Genomic DNA, 21,166 nt, shown 5'->3' with positions numbered 1-21,166 from the left:
TGTCCATCATCTACCACCTCCTCCTGCTCCCCATCTGCTGCGTCATCACCTGCACAAAGACAAACAACAACATTTAGAGATATTAGTACCTGGCAAAACATGCACATTGTTGCTCATCCATATCTATCAGCAGCCAGGGCCAGGGAATGGATAACTGACATCATGCACACATTGCTGTGATTCTCCGTGAGTCATGATCAGTATTCACAATTGTCTATATGCATGCATGACACTGTGAAGGTGTCCAATGAGATGTGCGTTGCTTGCGATTATCACACATAGGAGTACTGGCACAGCAGTGAAACCTGGCAGACAGTCATGTGTAAGTCATGTGTATTGTGACACCAACATGAACCACACACAGAAAGCACGCAACCACCTCCTTGAATGCAGGTCATGTGATGGAAGTGCACATGGTAGCCTTCATGCAGTGCCCATGGATGGCTGCAAACTGTGCTTCAGCACATATATGAGCATGTCATGTGCAATTATCAGCACATACGATATGGACAAATGGCGCTCACTGGATGTGTGGACATAGGCGTCCATGTCTCCCATGCCAAGCACCTGCTCACTGCTGATCAGTCCACTCGCAACCTCTTTGAAAGGAGTCAGCTCCTCCTCCTCTGGTGACCCCACTCCAGTGCCCTGCGCAGAGGCCAGATTGCCACTGAGATTCTCCTTTTTCCTTTAAATGAAGACATCCATCTGCTTGTGGCCCTGTGCAGCAGAACGCCTCTCCACACCACAGGTGTTATTGAGGTCTGCGACTTCCTGCCACATCCTCTGCCCCTGAGTACCGGTGCTGCCAGCCGAGGGGTAGAGGTCCACATGATGTTCCTGTGCATACTCTGTGAGGATTTCCAGCTCCTCATTGGGGAAGCCGTGGTGCAGGGTCACCTGTAGGCTGAGGCTGACCATTTCCTCCTCCTGGGACACATTTGGGCTCACCACGTCCTTTTCCTCTCCCTCTCTGAGCCGTCACACTCATGGTGCAGGCAAACGGAAAAGCATCCCCCTGGAAATACAAGCTAAGTGATGCACCACGTAGATAAGTGGTCCTGCAGGCACTCCACAAAAGAAAATGCAGTATGCAATGTGTAGAGTGCTCCACAAGGCACCCCACAAAAGGAAAGGTGGTGCGTGATGTGTAAAGGGTTCTGCAAAGAACCCCACATAGGAAAATGCAGTATGCGATGAGTAGAGTTCTCCACAAGGCATCCCACAAAGGGAAATGCAGTATGTGATGCGTATAGGGCTCTGCAAGGCCCACCACTAAAACAAATGCAGTACGCGATGCATAGATGGCTCTGCAATGCACCCGCAAAATAAGAGATAAGGTACGCAATGCGAAGAGGACTTCTCAAGGCACCCCACAAAAGAAAATGTGGTATGCGATGCATAGAGGGCTGCGCAAAGCACCCCAAAAAAAGAAATAAGGTACACAAAGTGTAGAGGGCTCCACAAGACACCCCTCCAAAAAAAGAAGACATGTGATGAATAAAAGGCCCTGCAAGGCACCCCCCAAAAAAGAAATAAGGTACGCAATGTGAAAAGCACTCTGTGAGATGAGTGTCTACAATCGCAAATCCTTTGTCTCCGTACCTTCTCGCACACAACTGGAAATGAGTGTCGCACCTCTCAAATATCCCTCTCGCTGCTTTGGGCGCATAGCCATGCGCATAGGCATGCTGCGTGCAGTGCATTTCATGTAACTTACACGCTAATGCCCCTCACTCTTATCTCCACGCTGCCTCCATGAGTAGATGTGCCCCAGAGGTTCCTCCTGCCTCAGATCACATTATTTGCCTCACCTGCCCTGTATTGCACATCTGCTACTGCCTGGTAGTGTGTACGTTCCTGCTGTCTTGGAATGCCTGCTGTTCCCTCATTGCCTGTTCTCCAGTGGCTAACCTGTAAGGCTCTGTTGAGGCAGAGGGCTTTCAACTTCACCTCCACCGAAGTTGACATCCTGGTTGATCGGGTACTGGCAAATCATGATACCCTCTTCGACACAGCGACACAGATCGGAAAGGCCGGATATCATAGGATCTGGGAAATAATCACGGCTTCCATCAACACCGAGGGTGTGGCAGTGCCTACTGTGGGAAACAGGGCTTGGAATGCCAGGGCTTGGAATGCCCTTCCCTCTGCCCTGTGAACGACTGGATCATCTTGTCTTTCGCCGTCTACTGAAGACACATCTCTTCTAGCCCCTCACTATATGTGAATTGCTGCCAGCGCCATGATGCCTTTTGGCGAACGCGCGCTTAAGAAATATGGATAACATTGCAGAACATAACAGACACCAAGAAGCGCTGGGACAATCTCAAGCACCAGAGCCATGAGAAGGCAAGGCAGCCCTCGAGGCAGGAGTCACTGTGAAGGTGCACCGTACGGGCTGCCATCGGAAGACAACCCTTCAGCTCTGGGCTCTGGGGAGATTCTACCCAGCGCTCCACACCAAGATCCTTGTCTGGCAGGCATGGTTGGATCTTCTGGTGAGTACCCATGGGGTGCGCTGCTCTACTGTGTGTGTGTGTTTTGCATGGGTATGCATAGCTCTCAACCTTTTTTGTCAGCAAGGCGGGTGAAAACACCCGATTTTCTTTTTGGCGGGTGAGAGGCCCATAGAAGTGAATGGGCGTATGAGGGACTTGGCGGGTGATTCATCTGCTTTCAAGGCGGGTGACACCCGCCAAAAGCGGGTGAGTTGAGAGCTATGGGTATGCATGATTTTATGTACTACCTCCTGTGCACAGCATGTGTGTTGCACTGATCTACAGTGGCATGCAGCCTCATGCTGATGCTGGGCAAATGTGATGGCAGACACATCTGTGACATGGACAAATGTTGTCATGTGCACAGTCAGTTCATGGTTATTTTGTGCACTCGTGCCTATGCAATGTGAGTTGATGTCAACAAGTACATGTATGCTAAGTGTTAGTACCAGTCTGCAGTCACAAATGCTGGTTGATTGTTTTCCCTGCTCAACACTCTCTAGAGGCTACTCTCCAGCGACTACTTATGAGGAACTTTGCCACAAAGCGGCCGCAAAGTATATAATAAGTGTTAGTAACAGTCTGCAGTCCGCGGTGCGAAGGAGAGGTGAGAAGAGCGGAGGAACAGCAGAGCAGAGTCTCTGCAATAGGTTCTATGAATAATATAAATATTAATAATTATTTAATACTTGGACACTCCTTAAGGGCCTCTTCTGCCCCACTCAATCATCATCCCAGCTGCCTGTAGCTAGACTCTTACTTAGGCGCCTGCCTTGTGATTTGCTGTGTGGTGTTTGAAAATAGTGGCAAGTTTTTGGAGGCCCGAGTGTACGGGCCAAGTATTTCCAAAGTTGTTGCAACGACAGCTTCTGCCTCTGATGGGTGGACTAAAATTCCAGAAAGACAAGTCAGACTGGTGTTTATCATCCTCGAGTGTTCTATAGGTCCCTCGGGTAGAGACTGCAGGCTATCTGCCTTTGATCTGCCTCCAGGTCCTGAGTTCCTTCCTGTCTATTATTGGAGTTGCCACAGGTTACACAGGAGTTTAAGAAGTCAGTCGGGTCAGGACGGCCCATGTATGGCTTCAACAAATTTGAAATCATCTAGCAAAATGTGGGACGCCCAGGATTCTATGGAACAGACATTTTCTTAAGAAGATGAGCTTGTTGCCATGTTAAGAACAAACTTTGGGGATGTGGGCTAAGTGGCTATGCCGGTCCCGGCTAGTGAGCAACAACGAGGAAACTCTCCAAATACCTTGCTCTTGATATCAGAGATTCCAGTTCGTGTAGCGAGGCTAAGGGGCGGCCCAGTGAATCAGGATAAATCAGCAGCTGCTTCTCAGGAGCTCAACCCTGGGCCCTTTCAAACCCCCAGAGTAGATCTGTTGATTACAGATTTCTTTGTCAAAAAGCGGCTCCCCTAATTTGACCAATTCCCTTTATGGATGACTCTATTTCTGTGGATAAAACAGGCTCTAATTTGATCAATAAAGTGGGGGCTGGTGACGCTTTGAATATTAACGATCTAAGAATTATAGAGTATGTTGATTCGTTTATAATAGATGCAGAGGGTAATAAGGACACTAAGGGACCCCCGAAGTATGTGTTATCTGATAGACTGGCTTGCAATGTGGATACAAGGCCTTTGACTAATGTCGGCCATAATGCACATGGCGGAATCCAGCAGACCAATGATTTCCTTGGCAGGCCTTTCAACAGGGTTCATAAAGCAGGAATTGGTGAAAATCCTAATCTTGACTTTGGAGGTCTTATTACCAATAATGTTGTCCAGCAGACTTGTGATGCTTCTCTTGCGGGGTCTCCCACTGAACAGAAAAGTATCATTGAGAAAAATATGTGGTCAAAGACAAGGGGCGTAGCATCAAATTATTCCTGGACTCCAGTTACATCTGCCTGTGATGACTTGGAAATGTCGGCGTTCATCCTACATTGAGAGAGGTGGATGAGAGAATCTGATTAACACATCCGACAGTCTCCACCCTTAATATGGTCCTAAGCTTATTTGTTACTCTCTACGATAACATTTAGGCTGAAGTAAAAGCTCATACCTTAATTTTGGCAGATATTAAAGTGAAGGTTGAAGACTTGGGAGTTCAGTGGCCGGTGCGTCAAGAGCAGCTGCTGTTAAAGGGGGTTTAACAAAGGGTGTGGACTTGGTGCCTGCCAGTACAATACCAGTGCGTGTTGCGACTCTGGAAGAGTGTGGGAATCATTGGACACCAGCTGGCCAAAAGGAACCCCATTATCCTCTATTGACTTGCTCCCTGAACTCTAATGCTTGCGAAAATGAGTATCGTATTGATTTGATGAGTTTGGTAAAGAAGCGTTTTCACAGGTGGTGTGTCTGGGCCAGGTGGAGGGGAGCCTGTTAAATGTGATGAAACCTAGAAAAACCATTAACCCAAATAGAAACAAAAAATCAGCAGATGCAAAAAAAAAAATGGAATACCCCATCAAGCGCCTTTATGCTTAATCTCTCTAGTGTTGTATCAATGGTAAGGGAGATATGTGTAAAGAAAACTGCTTCTAGGGGTATTACACCATAACTAGAAACATTTGAGTAGGTTGATGTTGGAAACCATCATCCCCTGCGTAGCCCTAATAAACTGGGCGGAATGTATTTGAGGTGGGGCTACTACATCATCAAGGGTTGGATTCAGCCATATGCTTGGGGGCGGTGAAGTTGGTTCCTCGTTGTCTATTTGAAACAGGTATACAAATGGAAATTTGGTTTGGGGAAATATGTTCTAAGTTGAAAATTGACCTATGTTGTCACAAAGTTGCCTGTTTAAGTGTTAGGGGTCTTGTTGGCTTACACTAGGCCTCTTCAGGATCATCTTGTTCTCAGGTGTCCCAGGCTGAGCAAGGGATGGCCTGTGTGCAGTCAGACTTGGGTACACTGTCTGTCCTGCCAAGTGTGTCCACAGCCAAGGGTTCCCTGAGTAATGCTTCTTTGAGGTTAACAGCAAATATTGAGCCACGTGGATCTGATAATTGCCACTGCTTGCCAACTCCGGGGACGAGCCTGGTCCTGAACAGGGGCCCTCTATTTGGTCAGATGGTTAATAAATGGTTCAAAGGTAGATGTGAAGAGAAAGTAATGAGGGAATCGGCTCTTTTGAGACCGGGTTTCACACTTTATGACCAGGCTGTCCATGGTTCTAGCACGGGTAGAGAGCATGAGTATGTCTTTGACTCATATGGAGGAGGCATGTCCCAGAGCGTATCCGCCGTGCTGCTTTCTACAATTGGCAGGGTGGTGGAAAGGCTACTGCAGACATTTTATGTCCCAAAAAGTATTAAAGAGCAAGTCCCGAAGGGCGCTTTTACCATGAATAAAAGCATAAAACAGACCCCACTCGGCTTATGTGATAAGAGAGGTCTCTTTGATTTTGGCCAATTGAGTAACAGTCGGATTCCAAATTCTATTTTAAGACCGGAGGCTCGAATTATGCTTCTCTTTCCATTTTACTACTTCAGCAGCAAATGTACAAACCAATAAAACATGATAACAAAACGCATAAAACTACAACAACCATTGTTTTGAGTCTTTGGTAGTTCTGTTCTTATTGGTTCTCCAAACTGACCACATGATAACATCAATTAATCAGCATAGTCCTTATCCCTAAACCACACTGTCCCTCAACATCCCTTCCTCTTTCTTTGCTGCTCGGCAGCGAGTTAAGTGCCCTTTTCATTATTTCTTGTTCTGAATGAGTGTGGAGACTGTGGAAAGGCAAACTTGCGTGGACATGACAACTAAACTTGCTTGTTATGTTGTACCCTAGGCACACATGACAAATCTACTTTTTCTTTTATCTACTGTACTACACTGTTAACCTTTGCACTTGCTATGTATGTTACCACTCCTAACTGTGTCATTGTACCCATTGGACTCCCAACACTTGTCATTGAAATATTACCTATTTACCTTATATGTTGTAACTAAGCCTCAAGTATACTTGTATCTGCTGCGCCCAGCTACCTAAGGGTTTGGTGTGCATTACCAAATAAACAAACAGACAAACATATTAGGAATCTTGGCGGAGCATATCCGCAGCTTATTGTGAGTGTGTGAAGTTGCAGTCGCGACAGGTCTGGTGCTCCGGCGACTGCAACCTCAAAGGGAAGCCACAGAGGGCACTACGGTTACGGAAGCGGGAGCGTGACAGGACCACGTAGTTCTGGCACACCCACCATTCCGTGGACTGTAAGAAAGTGCAACTCTTAAATCCGATCGCTCTTAAAGCATATTGTTTATAATCCTTACCTTCAAATCCGCTCATTTCGTTGAGGAACACAACGTTCTATATTACGGCCAAGAGTTAGGAGACATAATCCGCTTGTTTCATTGCGAAATGCAATGTTCTATATTAATCGCGCTACGTGACTTCAGAGCACAGCGCCCCTGTAGGCCACAGGGAGATACCGCAACACAGTGATGGGCACATTCCCAGGTAAAACATGCTATATCACATATATGTATATATATAACTGAATTAAGCTAGGCAATCACTACAAATATATATATATATATATATATATATATATATATATATATATATATATATATATATATATTTCAATCTCCAAGAGATTATAAAACTCTTGCATATTACAAAAATCCCCAATGTTCTGTGCAGACATAAGCTCCTCCAGTGATGAGGGAAAGGCTAACATTAGCCAGAAGAGGAGCCATGTGGAGATGACGCAGGTCCTCCAAAAAGCCCTGGGGGCCACTTTGGGACAAGGGCCACAGCAGATAGCTCTGATGGTGGACTGGCTCAAGTTCTTACAGGGCCTTGAAGAGATCAGAGGGCTAAAAGCACAGGGGAAAACAAAAGGAAGCAGAAAAGCAGCCCACAGGGCAGAGAAAGCCCATTCCCCCTTCGGCACACCACCAAGGAAGAAGGGTGGTAAGAGAAGGAGAGTAAGATCCAAGTCGGGGCCTAGCAGGTGGCAGGATAAATCCTCAGACACCTCTGATGAGGGAGAGGAGGACTGGGAGGAAGAATATTCAGAGGAAGAGGTATATTCCATATCTTCCTCAGAAGAAGAAGGCCATTAAGCACCACAGAAAAAGAGGAAAGAGGAGACAGAGGATGGTGCAGGTGATGAGTTTGATCCTGAGGCACTGATCCACCCACGGTCTTCGGAATGGGAGCCGCCAAAGAAAATAGCGGCCTACTTGAGAAAGTGCCTGAGGGCGTCCCTAGATAAAGAGGCTAGGAGTAAGATGAGGGCAGAATGCCCTAGACCTCACCCCCCAGAGGGTGCAGTGGATACACCCGAGATCGATGACAAAATGATCACGTTCATGAGCAAGTACACCAAGGACGTGAGAAAAGGACTAGATAGGTCCTGGCGATTATGCCAGGACAAAATGCTTGACACGACAGGGCCCCTCACTAAGTTATTCCAGATTGCCAAAGATGCCAGAGAAAAGGGAGAACCAGTGGACCCGGCGATTCTGATTGGGTGGGCCCAGAGGGCAATTTGTATGTTGGGTAATGCCAACCACGCGATTACCATGGAGAGAAGAAGATCTCTTCTGGTAAAGATAGACCCGAAGCTAAGTTAACCAGCTTCTTCAGGGTCGGCGTGGACCGCAAAGGGAAAGCTCTTCGGATATTCCTTTATTAAAGAGTTTTAAAAGTTTGCTAACTCCTATGCGGCGCTGGACACACAGGCGTCACTCAAGAGAATGTTTGAGAGGCAGATTTTTGGGAGGGCCAGCAGAGGCAGGGGTCGCTCGGCTGGCCGATTCCACTTTAACAGATCCTACCAGGACAGAGCACAGTGGCGAGATCAAGAGGATCGAGGACAGACCCCTTTCTTCCCATCAAGGGGCCAAGGAAGAGGTGAAAGCTAGCGACATGGAGAGCATCGACAAAACATCTCAGGTGAGAGCGAACAGCCCGCTATTAATTACCCCAGCAGTAGGGCGGAGAATAGCAGAGTTTGCAGAAAATTGGCACACTTTATCTGGAGATACTTGGATAACAGAAACTGTACAAGGTGTTCACATAGATTTTCTAGAGACACCTCAACAGGGGAATCCTCCAAGGGGTTTAGAGCTAAACAGAGAAGACACATTTTTGCTAGAGGAAGAGCTTAGAGGGCTAGAAAGCAAAAATGCCATAAAACTAGTAACAGATTCCTCAAGAGGTTACATAAGCAACATGTTCCTTGTGAAAGGAAAACATAAGGTAAGACCAATTATAAACCAGAAGGGTTTAAACAAATTTGTGGTGTACAGGCACTTTAATATGGAAGGGATACACCTGTTAAGAGATACCTTAATTCAAGGAGATTGGCTCACCAGAATAGATCTAAAGGATGCATATCGTACTGTACCCAAAGCAGAGGAACATTGCAGAAACCTAAGGTTCATCTGGGGAGAATCGACATGGGAGTTTTGATGCCTGCCCTTCGGCCTTGCATCCGCACCATGGTGTTTCACCAAGTTCAGGAATCCAGTGGTGACGCACCTCAGTCAGGGAATAAGACTCATAATGTACTTAGACGATATATGACTGATGTGTCAGGAGAAAGAAACACTTCAGGTACAGGTGCAGACGACAATAAAATTGTTAGAGGACCTGGGCTTCCTAATAAATTGGGAGAAATCCAAGATAGTACCGGAACAGTCAATGGAATTTCTGGGGTTCATAGTGGACTCTATTCAGGGATCTCTCAGCCTTCCCATTGCCAAGGTGAACGATAACAAAAAACAGTAAAGACACACCCTAGCGAGGGTTGTTTAACCTTTCACCATTTGCACAAGTCTAAGTATAAGTAGAATTTTGCAGACTCCTGCTATGCTAATGTGTACGCCAACCTGGTTCTACCTCATGTCTTAAAGCTAGTATCTTATGTGTCCCGCACTCAGATGCAGAACCTTAGCCCATTGAATGATGTGATGCTAACAATACCTTTATGGAGTTCATGAACATGGTGCCTATGAGATACGAAAAGATGTAATACATATAGTGTTCGTAAGATTGCATGATCATCGATATATATATATATATATATATACAATTATACTGGCATAATTCCGTTTTAAGTTCGTAATAATGTGCATGCAACCCTGTAATGCAGATGTACGAGAAGCCACAGGGCCATCTCTCCCTTCCCCTGCAGAGCTGCATACTCAGCCCCCACCTTCCTTCCTCCAAGGCTAGGCTAACGATTGAAGGCCCTTGTTTAATTGATGTTAGAATAACACAGATACACCTCCTTGCTTTCCTGCTGAACCCGCACAAGGTATTTGCCCTCACCCATTCCCCCTGACAAACGAAGCCACCATAAAACCACTGTGTAACTTTATGCTCTGGTCAAAGAATTATGGGCAGCAAGGCCCCACATCCCACCGCCTTCTGATGTACCAGCTATGTGCCCCTGACCCAATGGTATTCTAGTTCACCCCAACCTCGACTGGCCATGGTGGCAGTTTATTCACTCTTGTACTAACATACTATGAAGATGTCTCTTACTACATCTAACAAAGTAGAATGATAAAGGTACCCTGACCCATGCCCCCTGATAAGGCACCTGGACTCATGAAGCTGCCCCTTTTTTAAACAATGATTTTTCTGATGATGTATTGAGAGTACCCAGAGTATATGCTATTTCTCTTATGATGTTAGATTAACAACTTGTAGAATTTATTTGACAGTTTGAAGCAGAAGTTAACCATAAATGTGTATGTGTGGCCACAAGGGCAAAACGTTAGTGCAGCTGAGATGTATCAACTCGAACAGCTCCTGACCTGATACTCCACCCTGATGAGCCCAGCTGACCCACAGGCATCATCATGACATCATGTGAAGTCTCACCAAGCAGGAGCACCGACCCTACCCATTATATAATGTATATTCCCTTCTGCCCAATCTTATTGATTCATGTAATCCCTAGCCTCCTCGTCATGGGTGATGTGGTTTTGTAACAAAATGTATATTTTTGCAAATGTTTGGCAGACCGCTCTCGGAGTTTGCAGAGTTCTCTGCTTGCCCTATATTCCTTTGGATAAAACTTTTAACTTCACCCGCACTTGGTCTTGGTCTCATTCCCTGCTGGGGTGTGTCCATTATTGACTCTCATTGTGGAGTTTTAAATGCCGTTTTGGGGGATTCACACTTTCAGCAGAACAAGGGAAGGTATAGAGAACAATCAATATGGCCAAGTCAGCTATATCAGCAGGTCACCCTTGGATCAAAGGCATAGCGATAGGTGAACATCCCCTGATCTGTAGACTAGTAAGGATAACTAGACCCCCTAGTGAAAAATATACTCAATTGTGGGATGTCGACACAGTTTTGAAATTATTTCTATCATGGCCAGATAATCAGGAGCTATCGAGGAAGGCTATTTCAGGCAAGCTAGCCATGCTACTATGTCTTTTGGCTTGTAAAAGGTCATCAGACATTAGAGCACTAGAGATCAACTGGAAGAGTGTATCACCAAACAGAGTGATCTTCTTCATAACAAGGAGGACTAAGACAGGTTTGAGATCCATATTTTACGAATCTTTTCCGGGATAACCAAAATTATCCCCTGTCAGATGCTTAGCAGCACATGAGGATATGACAAGGGAAGTGAGACCTCAAGGAGTATCTTAATTACTGATAGCAATTTGTAAACCTTTTAAGGCCATAACACTGGCTACCATAGCCAGATGGCTTAGATGGGTGATGGAACAGGCAGGCATTGACATAGTCAAATAGGGGCTCACTCAGAAAGAGGAGCGATGGCTACCAAGGCATTCAACATAGGAGCCAGAGTAGAAGACATTATGAGGTCGGCAGATTGGAAGAATAAATCGACTTTTAAAACATTCTATTTTAAACCAACAGAAAGTGTGGCATTGTTAGTGGTGGGTAAGCTTTGAGCAAGCATAATCCGAGCCTTTGATTTTGACATAGAATTCAGATTTTCAACACATTTGTTCCCGGAAAGTCATAATTCTATTAAAGACACAGAGGCGAAGGATTATCCCACCCTATCAATAGTAATAATAATGGAATGTAAAAAGTAATGGAATGTTTTACATGTTTTTCCTGCAATTATTTAAATGGTTTATGATGAATACATTAAAGTGTTACAGATTTGTTAAATGCACAAAAGAATAATAGAAATTGTGGTTGATTTTATGATTGTCCCACCCCCTTTCGACTTACAGTCACCGGTTACATTATGTTTCTATTAGGTGCGGTGGCAGACACCAAACAATCCGGAAATTGAGGATGTATCCGCATGAAATGGACGGGATTGCAAAGTTCACTGGACGCATTCTCTACTAAACAAAGAACGAGGAAGTGAAGTTGAGGGACAGTGTGGTTTAGGTATAAGGACTATGCTGATTGGTTGATGTTATTATGTGGTCAGTTTGGAGGACCAATAAGAACAGAACTACCAAAGATTCAAAACAATGGTTGTTGTAGTTTTATGAGTTTTGTTATCATGTTTTGTTTGTTTGTACATTTGCTGCTGAAGTAGTAAAATGGAAGGAGAAGCATAATCCTTCATCTCTGTATATTTAATAGAATTATGACTTTCTGGAAGAAATGGCGTTAAGCCTGCTGTCATCATTTGACTTAGATACAGTTCAGTTTTTGGATAGAAAGATGGTTGATAGATGCATCCCACCCTTTGGTTCGAGGATGGTCTTTGACCTGGTTCTGTGGGAAAGGGCTAAATTAAATTCCCTTGGTTTTGGATTGCCCTTTTTGAGGAAACAGAGGATAGAGGCTCCACAGGTTGGAGAGGTGAATGCGGGTGCCTTTAGAATTACAGTAGATTCCACTGGGCGCTTTCCCAGGTTTGTTAATAACTGTATAGAAGTGAAACAATCTAACAATATTGATAGGGCCACCATTACGTCTGCTCTCATTGGAAAGCAAGCAGCATGATGAGGTTGTGGTGTATACTTTCAAAAAGGAGGCTGTTGAGGGGAAATTGATGGGTGCGTATAACTTGTCAGGAGGATTCTTTAAACTTATTTCATGGAATTCAGGGGGAAATTCCCAGTTGCAAGCAAATGTACAACTGGTTTCATGTTTAAGGAATGCTGATTGTATTATATTACAGAAGACATGGCTAATTGAAACTCCCTCATTAGATGGTTTTGAGGTGATTTTCCAAGCCGCTAAGCCTTCGGGAGGCCTGATCACTGCAATTAAATCTTCGCTCAGTTTTAGCGTGGTGGAATCTTTACCTCTGCCATTTCGTGCTTTTGCACTCGCTCTTTGTAACAAGGAAATTGAATGCGATCTACTGTTGATTAGCATATATTGTCACCCAGGGTTAGCTGTCCTGGATGAGTTGTTGGGCCAAATCATGCTCTGAATCGAGAACTTGCAGGCATGGAGAGTACAGGGGAATGTAGTTTTGACTGGAGACCTAAATGCAAATTGTCTATTGGTCAAACGTGATTAGGAGCCGTGGGATATGATTATGGAATTAAACAATATAGACACTAAGGCCTGTGCATGCAGGAAGTGGAACTTTATGTTAGGTGCTTTGGGTCTGTTTGTTCTAAATGACTTAAATGTAGGTGATATCTCAGAAAATGGAACTTGATGCAGAGGGGCGAGTATGTCCACCCTTGATTATATATACACAGATTATGAATTGCAGGGTAAGTGTGTGAATTTCCAAATTGTCAATTACGGATGGAGTGATCATAGTATGCTAATGGTGGAGTTTGAGTTTAAAGAGGCTACCATTACAAGAGGTGGACTATGTAATTTGTCTAAAAATGCAAGCGGAAATAGATTAGGGTGGTCTTCGAAGAACACCAGAGAACTAAATGAGTATTTAGCATGCATATGGAGGCAATCAGCCCTGCAATAGAAAATGGAGGTTCTATGCACGCTAGAGTTTGATGTGATTTTGAATAAGTTCCAAGGTTAAGTTCTGCATAGAAGACCATTGTCCAATAGGGATAATATTCGGTCTCCTAAACATGTATTTGATGAGGAACTAGCAATGAAAAAAACTCAAATAATAAGGGAGATGCGCTTGGTGAGGACGTGTTTGGACTGGAGTTACGCTGTGTCTAAAATTAAAAAGATAAAACAAACTTACAAAAATGATTGTAAGAGTCGCCAGGCTTCTTTGATGCAGACGAAAGCAGAAACTATGTTGGGCGTTCTAATGACGAAGAACTCAAGAGTTTTCTGGCAGTTTTTTAATACACTTGACGCTGGCATCCCTCTAAATCAGTGAAATGCAGTGTCGGAACCTCAATGGGCCTCGTTTGTTGGTTCTCTGTATGGCATTGGGGAAGGAACGGAACGGAACCTGTTTGCTTAGAGGAGGGTATAATAAATAATGAATGGAGTTTGCAGATTGTGTTGGAATCCATCCTGTCTCTGATTAAGTCATGCAGTGACTCACAAGCCTTGGGCCCGAATGGTCTGACAAATTGTATTTTTAGATCAGACCCCTGTATTTGGGGGCAGATCTACCTGTTCCTTTCTCGGGTATCGTTTGTACAGGTGTGTTTCCGTCTTCATGGGAATTGGCTACTGTTGTTCCCATTTACTAGCGAGGACCGAGAAATGAACCAAGAAATTGTAGACCAATCTCTCTGATTGATGTTGACTGTAAGTTATTCTCATCATTGGTCCTTTTCCATCTTGAACAATGGGCAGCATCTATACATCATTTATCCAAACTTCAAAATGTATTCAGAAAAGGCCATACAAAGTCCTTAAATGGTACGATTATATGTTTATTTCAAGGTCAACTATGGGGAAAAACTGAGGGGACTATCTATATGGCATCAATACATTTATCCAATGCATTTGATAATGTCGAGTGTAAGAGGCTGTATGCTAAATTACAGATGTGGAGTCTACCGGGGGGCCTCTTGAAAGCATTGATGAGATTGCATACTAACTCCACCTTTAAAGTCAGACTTAATAAAGGGGACCTCTCGCATCGAATAGACATACTTAAGGGGGTGAGGCAGGGGTGCGTGTTGGCTCCTTGCCTCTTCAACCTTTATGTGTCCGATATTGGGGAGCATCTGGACCAGTTAACCTTCATACCTCAGAAAATAGGAGGGACTAAGGTCCTGTGGCTAGCATACGTAGATGATTTGCTATTATTTGATGTTACTAAAATGGGACTTCAAAGGCTTATCAATGGATTAACAGAATATCCATTGTCGATTGGGTTAAAGATCAATCCCTCTAAAATAAACATTTTGCAACATTTTTGGAAAAATTGCCTCTCCTCAGCAAAATAACATATCCTATTGTTGATTCAATGTATGATGCCTTGGGGGCACAATCGTTAACAAACTCTACGTCGGGTAGGCATATTGATTTTCTGTTTCTGTTGCCTAATGACTGCGACAAGATTTTGAGGGAACTTGCACTGGATAGGCAAATATTGTTGGGTAATGTAAGGCAGAATCACATGCAGTGCCCTTTGGGAACACTACAAGAAATTAAGACAAGTGTCAGTACAATTTCACCTTTGGTACAAGCCTGTACTACACAGTTATGTGGTAGCAGTGGCTGAGCAGACAGACTTATCTCAAGAGTCGAGTGAGCAGTAGAACAAGTTACACATAGGGCCCACAAATACAGTGATTCAAACAAACACTTTACTCAAGGTTTCTTGGTAAAAGAATATACATTTATTTACACAGTCAGTTTGAAAACATTACACTAGCAAGAGCAGCTCAATATCAGACAATAATATACTATAGATACACAACCAATATGTTACTGAACAAGTTCAGCTCCCCTGAAGTGGGAGCAAAATGGCACTTCAGATACTTTAAAAAGGGGTAAAAAGACAAGGGGCCTCATTACAAATCAGGCGGTCTGGAAATAACGGTGGCGGTAAACCCGCCGCCACCGTTGTTTCCGGACCGCCTGATCCCGACTCCTGCAGGCGGGAGGTGATGTTCCCGCCAGGTCTGACCTGGCGGGTTTAACACCGCCCGCCTGCAGGCGGACGAGGAAACACCGGCAGCATTACGAGATGCTGCCGGTGTTTCCATGATCCCCATTCCCATTGAGTCCGATAGGACTCAATGGGAATGGGGATTAACACCATTCCGCCTCCGTGATTCACGGGAAACCGGGGTTGTAATGCCCCGGTAATTCCAGGAATCACGGAGGCGGAATGGTAATACGAGTCCGGCGGTAACCAGGCAGTTTTACCGCCTCGGTTACCGCCGGACTCGTAATGAGGCCCAAGGTTATAAGAATAGACAGCCCAAATACTTTCATAGGCAGGGCAAAGGGTTTCAGTAAACTACAACCAGCAATTCAGTTCATAGGCCTGGCCCAAATTCAATTGTTCAGAGTCTTTGTATAAGATAGCACAGTTCTGGTAGTAAACGGTTAAGTCTTTGCCACAGGTTTTAGAAGAATTTGGCTAGGTGAAACCTTTGACAAATGTTTAGGGAAGGACAACTTTCGCGATTGCCGAAAAGCTTTCGGCACCTCGTTTGCACAGTACCTTTGTATTGAAGAAGAGCTGTAGCTGAGGCAGTTTTTCCTGGCAGTTCGAGCAGATTTCGTTGTTCCTGAGCTTCAGTCGTGGGGACAAGAAGGAGGATGTCGGGAGGTTCCTGCACTGCCCAGGGATGAGGCCACAAGCTTAGCAAAAGGTCGGTTTACGGTGTGAGTGCCTTAAAGTCCACGAGTTGGTTTCCTTCCCCCTGGCTATCCAGTTTTCAACAGCACTCTGAAGAAAATTCTACCAGGATCGGGACGGTGTCCAGGTGGCTTGCGAGTTGGTTGTTCCGCCAAACTCAAGGGAAGAAGTTAACCTTGACGGGCTTCTCTGTCAATGGAGTTTCAGGCAATTTGGACCTGCAGCAGGGCTTCACCAGTCGTCAGGAGTTGAAGCAGTCCTCTTCTTCCGGCTCGTCTTCGGTTCTTTCGTTTCAGTGGTCGACTATGCTTTCCAAGTCCCAGAGACCTGCTTTTAAACTGTTTTCCCCCATTCATTCCAGCCTGGCTGTCACTCAGACAGCAGGGTGGCTGTTCTTGCCGGACAGCAGCCGGCCAATCACACCAGAGTGCATTCAGGTCTCCTAGGAGACGAAGCACAGGGAGTTTCGGGCACCTCCCTCACATCTTGGCCACCCCAGACACTCAGGCACCAGAGGAGGGCTTCAGCACTGAAGCTCACCAAAGGCCAACGAACAAATGTACCAAACCTGGTTTGGCGCGCAGAGACAAACACAAGAAGGACCTTTCCTAAATGAAATGGCGAAAAAAGATGACCGGACTCTGTCTTTACAGATAGGTCTTGTGCGCCATATTGAAAAACATGGCTGACCCGATTTTTAGCTAGCGTTTTTCGCAGTCAGGAGAAATCATGGTAGTTTGATATAAACCACTGCCACCAGCCATTTAAAGTAGGAAAGGGTAACATTTTACTGTTACATGAGTGTTTTGACTCAGGGGATGCTGGGCAACCCCTCCAGCACTCTATAGGAAGATAGTGTGTGCTGGGTCCGTACATTTAAATAAAGAGACTAGTAAAGTCAATTTAACTTTACATGCTCTGGGAGACAGTAGTCAGTCCCTGAGAAGGTATTTAAACCTTGGGAAGTCTGAAAGATATCCCTGTTCCACTGCACTGAAGGTGCTGTGTGACACACAGAAAAAGATGATGCCTATGGAGTTGTTTTAAAACTCCATAACCAAAGAACACAAAAGTAAAACACACATCAAAATACATGGAAGAGTGTGAAAAAAGGCTTACACTCTTCCCAGGTAAAAAATCAAATCCTAGAAATTCAGCAAAGTTGCTGGGGGTCTCAAAAGGTAAGGGAAATTAGCACATTCTTGAGAATTCTACCTAACAGGTAATCCGGATAAAGTTAAAAGGCTCTCTTCGACAGAGATTGGGTGGAGACTGTAGAGAGATTTCATGATTATTCCCCTTTGCATGATCTGTTGAAGGAACACAAGAAAAGAGGTACTATTTTGTACATTCTATTCCAGTTCCCTAATAAATACCTCCTTGACCTGCTCCTCAAACTAAAATGGAACTTGTTGTTATCCAAGGAAGTACTCTTGATGCATGGTCTAATACAGATTGATGATTCTGTTTGCAGTTTCTGTGGTACTGTAGGGAAAGTTGAAACTTGTACACATCTTTTACTGGAATGTTCTGTTTGAAGTGCCCACAGGTACACCTTCATGGGGAAACTGTAGTTCTTTTAGCACATTCTCAATTGAGTTCCTGTGGCAAAGGTGCGTCTGTGTTAATAATATCTCAGAAGGTTTGGAAATTGGCTCATTTGTGAAGTTTTTAAATTTGGTTAAGATATAGATTGTATTGTCAGACTGTTTTGTGGGTGCTAGGAAGGTTTTCTTTTTATTATCAAGAATTAATTGTTTTCTGATATGTATTTAACAAATCATGTGGGTTTTTTAATGTTTTATTGTACAAAATGTTAAGGTTTGAATAAACCAAACAATAAAAACAGATTTTAAAAATCAAGTACTCTGAAATGTCCAGATGCCAGATTGTGATGTTGTGAGCATGTGAGGGATACATGATATGATATGATATGCTATGATATGATATGGCATTTTTTACGCACCTATACACAAGTGTTTCAAGGCGTGACGAGGCAAGGAAGGGGGAACAAAGGGAGGATGGACAACGATCCTACTAGGCCAGGTGTCATTCAGATCGCGCAAGTGCGTGGAAAGGGGACATGGACAGTGCAGTACATGGCAAAGATAATACCAATAAGTAAGTAGCAGCCAGCATGTGGCAAGTGTATGGATAAGTGCAGACAACAGGTGTCAAGGGCTGGGAGGGGGGCTCTAGGGATACAGAAACAGTCCACAAGTGCGGGGGTTGCCAGGTGGGCAGTGCAGGTGGTGCCGAGATCAGAGGGTGTCAAGGTAGCAAGTGCAGTCTAGTTCCAGTTAGGGGGTGAGCAGAGCAGAGGAGAGGAGGAGAAAAAGCAGAAGCAAAGAGAAAGGTTTTGAGGTGCTTCCGGAACCGGAGATGGTTCTCCTCAAGTTTAAGGGAGGCAGGGAGGCTGCTCCAGAGGGAGGCACCAGCCAGGGAAGGAGATATACCCCCAACTTGTTGCTTGGAAAAGCGACTGACCCTGAGGGAGTTGGAGGCGGATGAGCGAAGAGCTCGGGGAGGAAGGTATTTAGGAAGAGAGAGCTGAAGGTATTGAGGTCCCAAGCCCCACAAGGCCTTGTGGACGATGCAAAGGGTTTTGAACTTAATCCTTGCAGCCACTGGGAGCCAGTGCAGAGATTTTGGTCCTAGAGAGATACGATCCGTGGGCTTGAGGCCAAGGACAAGTCTCGCAGTCCTGTTATGGATAAGTTGCAGAGGACAGAGAGTAGAAGCAGGCAGATTTAGAAAGAGGCTGTTGCAATAGTCCAGCCTAGAGAGAACCAGAGCTCTGGAGACAGTGAGCTTCATGGGGAAGGAGAGGAAAGGAAGAATACCTTTCAGGAGGTGCAGCTGGTAGTGTGACTTCGTAGAGACGTCAGAGATGAGAGGGAAGAAGGCGAGAGTAGGGTCGAAGATTACCCCGAGGTTTTTAGCCTTGCAGGGGGGAGCAGGAAGAGGGCCAAGAGAGGCCAGGCAGAGAGCTACAGGGAAGGAAGGAGCGGGTGTGCCTATGAGGAGAATCTCAGTCTTACTGACATTAAGGCAGAGGTCATTGGCGGCACACCACTCCTGGATAGCAGACAGACAGTCAGAGATAAGGGAGGGAGAGGAGGAGGCAGAGGGTAGCCTGAAAATGTGCTGGGTGTCATCCGCATAGCACTGAACGTTGGGGCAGAGAGCGGTGATGCAGTGGGCAAGTAGTGCCAGGTATTGGTTGAACAGCTAGGGAGAGAGGTTAGACCCCTGGGGGACACCACAGGTAGAGCAAAAGATAGCTGAGAGGAAGGACCCAAGTTGGACCTGGGAGGGTCGGTCAGAGAGGAAAGAAGTCAGCCAAGCCAGAGCCTGGCCAGTGATACCCAGGTTATCACGGAGACGGTTGAGCAGGATGGCATGGTTGACAGTGTCAAAGGCAGAAGAGAGATCAAGCAAGATGAGGACACAAGGGGTGTGGGTTGCACATTTGAAAATGAAAATTGCATCAACCACACTCAGCAGCTGAGACTGACACATGTGTACGCTGTCTGGAAATGACATGTTGGTTCATTAACCTCTCAGGGACTGCAGTGTGATCTACAACAGCCATCATCCAAAGAATCTATGCAATAATTTACCATATGGGCAATTTCTCAGAATCCGTAGAAATTGCACTGAAACAGGAGAATTCAAGATCCATTGCAGCAACCTGCAACAGAAATTGGAAACCAGGGGATACCCAAAAAAACTGTTAAAAAATACAATGAAGAGGGCCCTCTACAAACCCAGAGAAACACTACTCACTCCCAAACTACATGACCCTGCCACAGACAATACATTGGCCTGTATTTCCACCTTTGGTGCCATTACTTCTCAATTCAAACACATGATCAAAAAATTCTGGCCAATAGTACAACTCAACCTACCAGAGGAGCCACTACCTAGAATGGCCCTGAAGAGAAACAAGAATTTGAAAGACCTTCTAAACCATGCCAGAGCGAGACGGAAGTCCACCAGATCCACATTATGGAACATGCACGAGATCCGAGGACACCACCCATGTGGTAGCTGCCTGGCGTGTAATCAAACACAAAAAATGAAATCATTCCCCATAGATGGTAAGGAATGGGAACTTCGCCAATTCACGAATTGCAAAACATCCAACGTTATCTATATAATTGAGTGCACATGTAAATTAAGATACGTGGGACAAACCTCTAGACGAGTGCACAAAAGAATTGGGGAACACAAATCTAGGATTAGGTGCAAAGTACATACAGCACCTCTAGTGTCACACTTCATGGAGAATCAACATGGACATGATTCTTTTAAATGGTGGGTGATCGACCGAGTCCTGGATACCACGAATATCTCCAATGCTTTAAACTTTAAGGAGTCATAGTGGATCTTCAAATTACAAACCTTGACCAAAGGTCTCAACGAATCTGCCCCTAATGATTATCAGGCTACCACCACTGGCTAATCGGTACTGCTAGACTTATCCAGCAGATTTCTCCAGTGAAACATTATGGCCAGCAGGCGGTGCATTAACTCCATGCCCAGTTAACCATAGCAAGTGATGATGAGCTACATGTACTTCTACTAATATCCTGACACCTCATTAGGTGCTCTTCCTTGTATGTGTACACACACCTGGCCTATACAACTAGACTATTCTGCATGGACCTAGCCCACTAGACACCACAGTGTGAAACACCTATGCCATGAACTGATGTCTTTTCATATAGCATCAGCCTCATACAGAGCCCCACACTGTTGCTTAGACCCCACTATGCTGGCGTAACTTCAGGCACAGACACTTCAAGCAATACCACCTAGGCACCCCTACTTGCACAGCCTACTGCCTCTCATTGGTCACTATAGGTGACTCCATACTAGGTCCCCCAGTGTGCCTTTTATTAGGGCATCCGCACTCCTTGAACCCCCCTTTCAGGGTCCACAGTCGGATTGAGTAGGTTTCCGGCTCTTTTTCACGTCCCTTCCCGCTTCCGCGGGCTAAAGGGACAGCCA

The sequence above is a fragment of the Ambystoma mexicanum genome, chromosome 5q (assembly GCF_040938575.1).
Source record: "Ambystoma mexicanum isolate Mex_15411 chromosome 5q, UKY_AmexF1_1, whole genome shotgun sequence".
NCBI classification, from domain to species: domain Eukaryota; kingdom Metazoa; phylum Chordata; class Amphibia; order Caudata; family Ambystomatidae; genus Ambystoma; species Ambystoma mexicanum.
Note: the sequence above shows the minus strand (reverse complement) of the source record.